The sequence below is a fragment of the Colobus angolensis genome, unplaced genomic scaffold, assembly GCF_000951035.1.
Source record: "Colobus angolensis palliatus isolate OR3802 unplaced genomic scaffold, Cang.pa_1.0 Scaffold501, whole genome shotgun sequence".
Taxonomy (NCBI): Eukaryota; Metazoa; Chordata; class Mammalia; order Primates; family Cercopithecidae; genus Colobus; species Colobus angolensis.
In genome coordinates, this window is record NW_012118500.1 from 1,267,947 (window position 1) to 1,279,166 (window position 11,220).

The 11,220-nt window shown below is 38.2% G+C and overlaps 1 pseudogene; it reads right to left on the reverse strand.

Annotated features, from left to right (window-relative positions):
* The window catches only part of LOC105524693, a 6,429-nt pseudogene extending 6,111 nt beyond the window's left edge, over positions 1-318 (reverse strand).
* Positions 319-11,220: the final 10,902 nt, after the last annotated feature.

Here is an 11,220-nt window from a genome sequence, read left to right on the forward strand (position 1 = left end):
AAGAAAGAAAACATTCTCTAATCATCTTACTTTGCACCTCTTCCTCTGATAGTGGAAGCCAATGTCATGGCTTCCAGCAGCTACCCAGAGCTGCATATACATATGTAACAAACCTGCACGTTATGCACATGTACCCTAGAACTTAAAGTATAATAAAAAAAAATAAAATTTAAAAAAAAAAAAAAGAAAGAAAACATTCTCTAATCATCTTACTTTGCACCTCTTCCTCTGATAGTGGAAGCCAATGTCATGGCTTCCAGCAGCTACCCAGAGCTGCACATGCAGTGGATGGTTGAACACTAGGACATCGTGCCACATCATCTGTCTACCCAGCAGAAACACTGTCTTCCCACATCCACAGCATCTCATGGAGTAAAGACACTTTCAGGTTGCAGCAATCATGAATGGTATGGAAGGCCCTCTCCATTTACCATGTTCCTTATAATCTGTCATGCAGTAATCTCATTGTCTCAAGTGAGAGGCTGTCAGCTGGAAACATGATCTTCAGCACAGGTTCTAGACACTGCTGTTCTCAAGCTCACTGTGTTGAAAGATCACTAAGTAATGATTAAGCATTCACAAAACAGAAGAGCTCAAAAGAGAACATCTATAAGTTTCAGCTGCAAATAGCTCTTCAACAGGAAAAAAAACTAAAAATGTCCTAGAGAATCGCTTGAACCCAGGAGATAGAGGTTGCAGTGAGCCGAGATCGTGCCATTGCACTCCGACCTGGGTGACAAGAGCAAAACTCCATCTCAAAAAAAACAAAAAACAAAACAAAAAAAAGTTCTGCCTTCTAAGTTCTAATCTGATTGGAGCCTTTCCTCCTGTCTGTGTCTTCCAGTGGTAACCTGTTAAATCCAGTAAGAGTTTGCCATGAGAAATACTTGGAAATACCAAGCAAGATGGATATGTCCAGGTCTCAATTAAATACCTGGTACATAGCCTCCAAGTTGGCACATATGCACCAGAAAAGACTATGCTTTATATTTCTCCAATTGTCAGATGCTTTACCATTTTTAGTTTTTAAAAACTCTTTTTATCTTCTTTGGTCCTTAGCGTGGTCACTTATTATGGAACACACAGAAAGTTCCTTGTACTTCTAGTTCTTGAACCTGAAGGTAAAAACCGAAGAAATTGGGAACGCTTGAATTTCCCATTTATGGGACAGCCTGGAATTGGCTTAGGAATTATTTCAAGGTTTAATTGTCAAAACCAGACTTAGAGATCCTTTGGCAGGAGTGTTCCCTCAAAACTTCATCACTGTCTACTCTGTTTCTATCAAAGTGCTTTCTAGTAATCACAGTCAGTGATTCCTGTCTTTTACTTTAATAAATTTACTTAAGGAATTTATAAGAATAATTTTTGAAATTTATTTTGTTACTTTAAATACAGTAAAATTAGCTTTTTCTGTACAACTCTGTGAGTTTTGAAAAATGCATAGATTTGTGAAACCACCTCCACAATTAGGATACAGACTAGTTTCCTCATCCCAAAGAGATTTGCTCACGCTATTCCCTGGTGGTCAAAAGTTCTCACCACTAACCCCTGGCAAACAGCTGATCTGTTTTACATCTCTGTATTTTGCATTTTCTAGAAAAGAATGCAAATGGAATAACACTATACATAATATTTTGAGTCTGGCTTCTTTCACTTATTATAGTGCATTTGAGATTCATCCATACTGTTGCAAGTTCATTCTGTTTTATGGATGAGAAGTATTTCATTGTATGGATATACTCCATTCTGTTTATCCATTTCCCAGTAAAAGGATGTTTGTGTTACTTTCAGTTTTAGTGATTATGAGCAGCATCACCGTAAACATGTACTTACAGATTTTTGTGAATATAAGTTTCTAATTTTTACTGCTGGGTCATTTAGTAGGTGTATATTTAAATTTTTAAGAAACTGCCAAACACTTTTCTAGAGTAGCTGTACTGTTTTGCATACCCACTAGCTATGTACAAGTGTTCTGCTTGTTCCATCCTTGCCAGTACCGCCTAGACTCAGTTTGTTCTTATTTGTGCCATTTTAATAAGTATATTATGGATTCAGTTGTATTTCCCTAATGACTAATGATGTCAAGCACATTTTCATGTGCTTATTTGCCATCCATATACCTTCTTTGGTGAAAAGAATGTACAAATCTTTTGCTCTTTTTAGAAATCATGTTGTTTGCTTTTTCTGTCTCAATTTTGAGTTTTGTTTTGGATACAAGTCCCTTGTTGGATATTTGATTTGCAAATATTCCCCCAGTCTTGTCTTTTTGTTCTCCAACAATATCTTTTATATAGCAGAACATCTGAATTTTGATTAAGTTCAATTTATCTTTTTTTAATTTATAGATTGTGCTTTCCATGTCATATCTAAAAATGTTTTGCTTAACCCAGGATCAAGAACAACTTGCCCTATGTTTTCCTCTAAAATTTTACAGTTTTCCATTTTACATTTAAGCTGATAATCCATTTTGAAAATTCTTGTATAAAGTGTGAGATACAGGTTAAGATTCATTGTTTTATTTATGTCTGTCCAGTTATTCAAACATCAGTTACAGAAAATGGCAATTCTCCATTGAATTGCTTTTATACCTTTGTCAAAAATCAGTTGACCATGTATTACTGTGAGTCTGTTTCTGGACTCTCTATTCTGTTACATTGAGATCTGTGTGCATGATTTCAGCATTACCACAATCTTGATTCCTGTAGCTTTACAGAATTAGTTGGACTCCTCTAATGTTTTTCTTCTTTCTTAAATTATTTTGGCTATTCTGATTGCTTTGTATGATTTATAAATTTTAGAAAAGCTTTTGGTATCTCAAAAATAAAAGTCTAGTGAGATTTTGATTGTCATTGCAATAAATCTATAGATCAATTTGGGAAGAACTGACATCTTAATAATAATGAGTCTGCAAATCCATGAACACAATGCATGAGTCTGCAAATCCATGAACACAATGTCTTCCTTTATTTAGGTCTTCTTTGATTTCTCTCATCAACATTTTGTATTTTTTAGCATATAAAGGTTGGATGTTCTCTTGGATTTGTACCTAAGCATTTCATTATAAAATGATATTTTGAGAGAATTATAAAAATGATACTTTGAAAATTTTCTGTTTCCAATTATTCAATGCTATGTGGAGAGAAATACATTTGATTTTGTGTATTAATCTTGTATCCAGCAACCATGCTAAATTCACTTAGGTTTATAAGCTTTTTTGTAGAATTCTTGGGATTGTCTATGTAGATGATCATGTCATGCACGTAGAGACAGTTTTATTTATTTATTTCTAGTTTATATATTTTTATTATACTTTAAGTTCTAGGGTACATGTGGACAACAAGCAGGTTTCTAACACAGGTATGCATGTGCCATGTTGGTGTCCTGCACCCATTAACTCGTCATTTACATTAGGTATTTCTCCTAATGCTATCTCTTCCCCCTCTCCCCATCCCACAAGAGGCCCTACAGTGTGATGTTCTCCACCCTGTGTCCAGGTATTCTCATTGTTCAATTCTATGAGTGAGAACACTGGTGTTTGGTCTTCTGTCCTTGTGATAGTTTGCTCAGAAAGATGGTTTCCAGCTGCATCCATGTGCCTGCAAAAAACATGAACTTATTCTTTTTATGGCTGCATAGTATTCCATGGTGTATATGTGCCACATTTTCTTTTTCTTTTTTTTTTTCTTTTTTTTTTTTGAGACAGAGTCTCGCTCTGTCACCCAGACTGGAGTGCAGTGGCCAGATCTCAGCTCACTGCAAGCTCCACCTCCGGGGTTTATGCCATTCTCCTGCCTCAGCCTCCCGAGTAGCTGGGACTACAGGTGCCCACCACCTCACCCAGCTAGTTTTTTGTATTTTTTAGTAGAGACGGGGTTTCACCATGTTAGCCAGGATGGTCTCGATCTCCTGACCTAGTGATCCGCCCGTCTCGGCCTCCCAGAGTGCTGGAATTAAAGGCTTGAGCCACCGTGCCCGGCCAGTGCCACGTTTTCTTAATCATGTCTATCATTGATGGACATTTGACTTGGTTCCAAGTCTTTGTTATTGTGAATAGTGCCACAATAAATATACATGTCAAGTGTCTTTATAGTAGCCTGATTTATAATCCTTTGGGTATATGCCCAGTAATGGGATGGCTGGGTCAAACAGTATTTCTACTTCTAGATCCTTGAGGAATTGCCACACTGTCTTCCACATTGATCAAACTAGTTTACGCTCCCACCAACAGTGTAAAAGCATTTCTATTTCTCCACATCCTCTCCAGCACCTGTTGTTTCCTGAATTTTTAATGATTGCTATTCTAACCGGCATGAGATGGTATCTAATTGTGGTTTTGATTTGCATTTCTATGATGGCGAGTGATGATGAGCATTTTTTCACGTGTCTGTTGGCTGTATAAACATCTTCTTTTGAGAAATGTCTGTTCATATCCTTTGCCCACTTTTTGATGGGGTTGCTTGTTTTTTTCTTGTAAATTTGTTTGAGTTCTTTGTAGGTTCTAGATATTAGCCCTTTGTCAGATGAGTACATTGCAAAAATTTTCTCCCATTCTGTAGGTTGCCTGTGTTCACTCTGATGGTAGTTTCTTTTGCTGTGCAGAAGCTCTGTAGTTTAATTAGATCCCATTTGTCAATTTTGGCTTTTGTTGCTGTTGCTTTTGGTGTTTTAGACATGAAGTTCTTGCCCATGCCTATGTCCTGAATGGTATTACCTAGGTTTTCTTCTACAGTTTTTATGTTATTAGGTCTCACAGTTAAGTCTCTAATCTATCTTGAATTAATTTTTGTATAAGGAGTAAGGAAAAGATCCAGTTTCAGCTTTGTACTTATGGCTAGCCAATTTTCCCAGCACCATTTATTAAATAGGGAATCTTTTCCCCATTTCTTGTTTCTCTCAGGTTTGTCAAAGATCAGATGGCTGTAGATACGTGGTATTATTTTTGAGAACTTTGTTCTATTCCATTGGTCTATATCTCTGTTTTGGTACCAGTACCATGCTGTTTTTGTTACTGTAGCCTTGTAGTATAGTTTGAAATCAGGTAGCGTGATGCCTCCAGCTTTGTTCTTTTGACTTAGGATTGTCTTGGTAATGCAAGCTCTTTTTTTGGTTCCATATGAACTTTAAAGCAGTTTTTTCAAATTCTGTGAAGAAAGTCATTGGAAGCTTGATGGAGATGGCACTGAATCTATAAATTTCCTTGGACAATATGGACATTTTCACAGTATCGATTCTTCCTATTCACGAGCATGAAAAGATCTTCCATTTATTTGTGTCCTCTTTTATTTCATTGAGCAGTGGTTTGGAGTTTCCCTTGAAGAGGTCTTTCAAGTCTCTTGTAAATTGGATTCCTAGGTATTTTATTCTCTTTGTATCAATTGTGCATGGGAGTTCACTCATGATTTAGCTCTCTGTTTGTCTGTTAATGATGTATAGGAATGCTTGTGATTTTTGCACATTAATTTTGTATCCTGAGACTTTGCTGAAGTTACTTATCAGGGTCCACTGATTGCAGGAAAAGACTTTCAGAGAGTTAGGAGCCTTTATGGCATCCACTGTTACTAAGAAGTACAGCTTCATGACTGGAGCTTGCCTCAAAGCAGGACTCGGGGAGTAAAAAGAGAGAAAATTAGGACAGGAGATATTTCCACTGTACAATTTGTCCTGTAAGAAACTGACTTCCTGCTTTCTTTCCTCTGTCCAAAAAGTAAGAGTTTTTCTTGGAACTCTGTCTATCCACAACTGCTGCAGACTTCCAGCATTCAGGCTGCTCTTGAGTATAAACTAGAAGATACGGTAGAATTTTTTTAAAGTTGGGGAGCAGGAGGGGTGGGCGGTAGGCATGGTGGCTCACACTTGAAATCCCAGCACTTTGGGATGCTGAGGTGGGAAGATTGCTTGAAGTTCGAAAACAGCTTGGGTAATGAAATGAGACCCTCATCTCTACTTTTTAAAAATAAAAATAAAAATAATGGGAAACTTGCTCCCGTATCAGTCATGATCTTCAAGATTTTATTTCCCTCATCAATATGTCTACTATTACTCTTCAAAGTTCTCAGATAGTTACTTTACATATTCTGTCTAGTTTTTAGTTGTAATCAAAGAGATGGGTAGCCTGTGCTTAATCTATCACAGGCACTCAGAATTAATTTTGTCTACTTTCATTTTATTCACTAACTTTAGAATCTAAATCTTAATTTAAGATTTTTACTCTCTTTGTTTTCTGAATCTCTTGCCATAGCAACTTTGATCAAAGTATCTTCAGATTTTGCAAGTTGTCCTTGCTCATATGAAAGCACTTAAAGCTGTAAAGGGACTCACAAATTATAGGAACATTGTGTCATGTTACCTGTGTTTGATTTGTTGTGAGAAGTGCTTGGGTCATGTCCAGTTCTGCCCTTATCAGCTAGAAGATCTTGAGTAAGTTACCAAACCCCTCTGAACTGCAGTTTCCCCATCGTTAAAATAAAGATCATCTTACAAAACTCACAAGTTTGTTGTAAGAATTAAATCAGACATTAGGGGTGTTAAGTCTGCCTATACAAGGTACTCAATAAATGGCAACTATTTTTATCATTAGGAACAGTCTGTATTGTTGATGTCTATTTGACCAATTTTGGTCAAAGGATACTTTTCTTTGCTTTATAGCCTTGTTTTAGTGTTATGGTAAGAGTAATCATTAGACCTCCATCAAGATAATTGCAAACTATGGATGAGATCAGTCAGAAGTATCTCAATAATGAAGATTCATAGGGGATCTGTTTGACTGTACAGTAACCCCCTTTGTCCTTCATTTCACCTTCTTTGGTTTCAGTTACCTGTGGTCAACCACAGTCTGAAAATATTACATACTACAGTAAGACATTTTGAGAGAGAGACCATAGTCACATATTGCAGTATATTATTATAATTGTTCTATTTTTTATTATTAGTTATTGTTGTTAGTCTCTTACTATGCCCATTATAAATTAAATATTATCATAGGTATATATGTATAGGAAAAAACATGGTATATATAGGGTTCTACACTATCTACAGTTTCAGGCATTCAAAGGAGGTCTTGGAATGTATTCCCCATGGATAAGTGAATAGTATGTTTACTCTTGGTAAAAATGGTACATTTTTCAAAGAGGTGCAATTACAGAAGATGGCAGTGCCCCAATGACCAGAAAAAAACAGCCCCTTCTGGAGAAACATTTAGCAGGAATCTGACAATACAGAAAAGAAGCATCAAAGTGGTTGTAGAAACACAAAGAAGAGTATGAGAGTACAGTGATATATTCTGTCTTTGGTAGAAAACTTTTCCTCCAATACCTTTTTTTTGTTGTTGTTAACTGTAGCTTCAACTCATGTATTTCTTTGTTTCCTGAAATATCCTGGTACCAATTCTGTTCTATTCATCAATCCTCATTATAAATTCAAAACCATGTCACGGCCTGGAATTTCTTTGTTGAAATGGAGGTCACATTTTTAATAATCCAGCTTGCTTGGGGGCCTCTGATATCTTTTTCCATATGTTAATTAATGGTCATAACTGTTTTTTTTCTTTTCTTTCTCATTTTCTGTCGCCTTTCTCATGTCTGGCAGGTTATAACTTGCTTCAAGATTTGCTTCTTGATCTTTTTCTTCTTGCTAGCTCTCTTGTTTATGAGCTTATAGTGCTTGCCTGGGACTTTTTAATTGCATTCTATTTCAACACAAATGGCTTCTGAACTTTTTATTCTTCACATTTCTGGAATGATAATAAGTAATAGAGTCAAATTTAACTAAAGAAGAAGAATATCAAAAGTTCGCTAGAGCAGAACACAGAATAATACATCATTTCATTAGTTTTCAACACCCACACTAGAAAGCTCACTAGTGATCATTCTTTTCCATTCTGTTGCCATCACTCCTGCATTCATAATGTCTGCTGTCATTTCAAAAGTGCCAAAATGCAGTGATGATTTCTTCCACAGGGCAATGTAGGATGGAAAATGAGCTGACCATTATTAAAGGAAAAGTATCAGTTATACTGAATATGAAATTCCACAACAACCAATAACCAAGTGTCTATTAAGTGCTTACTGTATATACCTAGCAATGAATGAAAAAGACATATGTTAAAAGCTCCTTCTTTCTCTATTCCACCTCCTTTGATGCTCCCTGGTGGTCTTTAGTGCTCCTCCTCTATACCGTCCTGCTCTCCTAATTCTAATCAGCAATTTTTATCCCAAATATTCTTCCTTGAAAAACATAAACCTTAAAAGTTTCACAGATTTGACTTGCCAGCCCCTCAGATCATGTGCGTACAAAAAATATTGACAGTCTCCTATAGACTGAATGTTTGTGTGCCCTTAAAATTCATAGGTTTGGTGGACAGAGCAAGATGGTCAAATAGGAACAGCTCCAGTCTCCAGCTCCCAGCGCAAGTGACAGACAAGATGGGTGATTTCTGCATTTTCAACTGAGGTACCAGGTTCATCTCACTAGGGAGTGCCTGACAATCAGTGCTGGTCAGCTGCTGCAGCCTGACCAGGGAGAGTTGAAGCAAGGCGAGGCATTGCCTCACCTGGGAAATGCAAGGGGGAAGGGAATCCCTTTTCCTAGCCAGGGGAACTGAGACACACAACACTTGGAAAATCGGGTAACTCCCACCCCAATACTAGGCTTTGCCAAGGGTCTTAGCAAACGGCACACCAGGAGATTATATCCCACACCTGGGTGGTAGGGCCCCACACCCGCTGAGCCTCCCTCATTGCTAGCACAACAGTCTGTGATCTAACAGCAAGGCAGCAGTGAGGCTGAGGTAGGCGCACCCACCATTGTTGAGGCTTAAGTAGGTAAACAAAGCCACTAGGAAGCTCGAACTGGGTGGAGCCCACAGCAGCTCAAGGAGGCCTGCCTGTCTCTGTAGACTCCAACTCTGGGGACAGGGCACACAGCTAAACAAACAAAAAAAAAGCAGCAGAAACCTCTGCAGATGCAAACAACCCTGTCTGACAGCTTTGAAGAGAGCAGTGGATCTCCCAACACAGAGGTTGTGATCTGAGAACGGACAGACTGCATGCTCAAGTGGGTCCCTGACCCCTGAGTAGCCTAACTGGGAGACATCCCCCACTAGGGGCAGACCAACACCCCATACCTCACACGGCAGGGTACACCCCTGAGACGAAGCTTCCAAAGCAAGAATCAGACACGTACACTTGCTGTTCAGCAATATTCTACCTTCTGCAGCCTCTGATGCTGATACACAGGCAAACAGGGTCTGGAATGGACCTCAAGAGGTCTCCAACAGATCTACAGCTGAGGTCCTGACTGTTAGAAGGAAAACTAACAAACAGGAAGGACACCACAACAAAACCCCATCAGAACATCAGCATTATCAAAGACCAAAGGCAGATAAAACCACAAAGATGGGGGAAAAACAGGGCAGAAAAACTGGAGATTCAAAAAATAAGAGTGCATCTCCCCATCCAAAGGAACGCAACACATCGCCAAAAACGGATAAAAGCTGGATGGAGAATGACTTTGACGAGTTGGGAGAAGAAGGCTTCAGTCCATGAAACATCTCAGAGCTAAAGGAGGAATTACGTACCCAGTGGAAAGAAACCAAAAATCTTGAAAAAAGAATGGAAAAATGGATAACTAGAATAATCAATGCAGAGAAGGCCATAAATGAACTGACAGAGATAAAAACCATGACACGAGAAACAGACAAATTCACAAGCTTCAGTAACTGACTTGATCAACTGGAAGAAAAAGTATCAGTGATTGAGGATCAAATGAATGAAATGAAGTGAGAAGAGAAGTTTACAGAAAAAAGAGGAAAAAGAAATGAACAAAGCCTGCAAGAAGTATGGGATTATGTGAAAAGACCAAATCTACATCTGATTGGGGTGCATGAAAGTGAGGGGGAAAATGGAACCAAGTTGGAAAACACTCTTCAGGATATCATCCAGGAGAACTTCCCCAACCTACCAAGGCATGCCAACATTCAAATTCAGGAAATACAGAGAACGCCACAAAGATAATCCTCCAGAAGAGCAACTCCAAGACACATAATTGTCAGATTCACCAAAGTTGAAATGAAGGAAAAAATGTTAAGGGCAGCCAGAAAGAAAGGTGGGGTTACCCACAAAGGGAAGTCCATCAGACTAACAGCAGATTTCTCGGCAGAAACTCTACAAGCCAGAAGAGAGTGGGGGCCAATATTCAACATTCTTAAAGAAAAGAATTTTAAACCCAGAATTTCATATCCAGTCAAACTAAGTTCAATAAGTGAGGGAGAAATAAAATTCTTTACAGATAAGCAAATACTGAGAGGTTTTGTCACGACCAGGCCTGCCTTACAAGAGACCCTGAAGGAAGCACTAAAAATGGAAAGGAACAGTCGGTACCAGCCATTGCAAAAACATGGCAAAATTTAAGACCATCAATGCTAGGAAGAAATTACATCAACTAATGAGCAAAAAACCAGTTAATATCATAATGACAGGATCAAGTTCACACATAGCAATATTAACCTTAAATGTAAATGGACTAAATGCTCCAATTAAAAGACACACACTGGCAAATTAGATAAAGAGTCAAGACCCATCAGTCTGCTGTATTCAGGAGACCCATCTCACATGCAGAGACACATATAGGCTCAAAATAAAGGGATGGAGGAAGATCTACCAAGCAAATGGAGAACAAAAAAAAGCAGGGGTTGCAATCCTAGTCTCTGATAAAATAGACTTTAAACCATCAAAGATCCAAAGAGACAAAGAAGGCCATTACATAATGGTAAAGGGATCAATTCAACAGGAAGAGCTAACTATCCTAAATATATATGCACCCATTACAGGAGCACCCAGATTCATAAAGCTAGTCCTTAGAGACTTACAAAGAGACTTAGATGCCCATACAATAATAATGGGAGACTTCAACACTCCACTGTCAACATTAGACAGATCAACGAGACAGAAAGTTAACAAGGATATCCAGGAATTGAAGAGCTAACTATCCTAAATATATATGCACCCAATACAGGAGCACCCAGATTCATAAAGCAAGTCCTTAGAGACTTACAAAGAGACTTAGATGCCCATACAAGAATAACAGGAGACTTCAACACCCCACTGTAAACATTAGACAGATCAACGAGACAGAAAGTTAACAAGGATATCCAGGAATTGAAATCATCTCTACAGCAGGCAGACCTAATAGACATCTACAGAACTCTCCACCCCAAATCAACAG